The following is a 1,067-nucleotide window of genomic DNA, read 5'->3' as shown; positions in this document are numbered from 1 at the left end:
AGCCCGTGAATCAAGGCTCGGTGTCGATCCCAAAAAGAGTCGAAACCAAGCTTTCGGGAAAAGTGAGTCGACTCCAAATATTGGACTCGATCCCGGAATGGGAGCTGTTAATACTAACAAGTGAGCGACTGTATTTCGAAAGTCGATAGCAGCACAGATGTATTATACAGACCATAATTTGGCTTAAATTACACCGAAAAAGACTGCCAGTGCTAAAACGAGACAGCCCTTAAAATGAATGGATAGTTTGAATGGTTTGACACGAATTTATTTCCTAGTTGTTCATTCATCCATTTATTCATTCATTATCTGTATAACCCTGTATAATGTAGTATCCTAGTTGTTATGAGCTCAAAATAAACAGTATCCTTCAAATAAGCAATTTTAAGAAAAGTACATTGGCAATAGTTAGCTGAAATGATCAGTACTAATAACTGACAATTGCATACTGACAGATAATTCAAACCATATGTCACAGAATAACTAAATGTGCGTTCCCTATTGTAAGACATCTGGCTCTTATGGGTTTTTTGTGTTGCAATTGCTTATTAGTATTTAATTTATTTATGACCTAATTAATAAACAATATGTGAACAATACAACCCCGTCATAAAAGTAGTATATATGTTTCATAACATGTAGCTAGTTTTAGATCTCAGCCTGTGGTCAATTATAATAAATAATCGTAATTTGTATTTTTGCCATGATTTTTTGTTTGTTTGTTTGTTGTGGGTGTTTTTAATGTCTGCATTCGGAATCGACTCTTAGAATCGACTTCATAAATTCCCGTCACATGGAATTGAAATTGGAGTCGACTCCAAAATCCCTGGAATTGAACAGTGCTAGTGAATCGCGTGTATTGCCAAAGAACAGCGAAGGCTGTGATTGATAGACGATTCAGCCAATCAGAGCTCAGATCAAGAAACTTTCTGACTCAGGAGGCGTGACAGTTAGTATAGCGTGAGAATGTATTGGACGGACAACGCCCATTCCTCCGTCGACTGTTCTCAAAGGGCCTCAAATGTATCAAGCACGTTATTAATTCACTTATTATAGCCAACTGCAAA

The sequence above is a fragment of the Hoplias malabaricus genome, chromosome 16 (assembly GCF_029633855.1).
Source record: "Hoplias malabaricus isolate fHopMal1 chromosome 16, fHopMal1.hap1, whole genome shotgun sequence".
NCBI lineage: Eukaryota > Metazoa > Chordata > Actinopteri > Characiformes > Erythrinidae > Hoplias > Hoplias malabaricus.
This window is presented reverse-complemented; position numbering follows the sequence as displayed.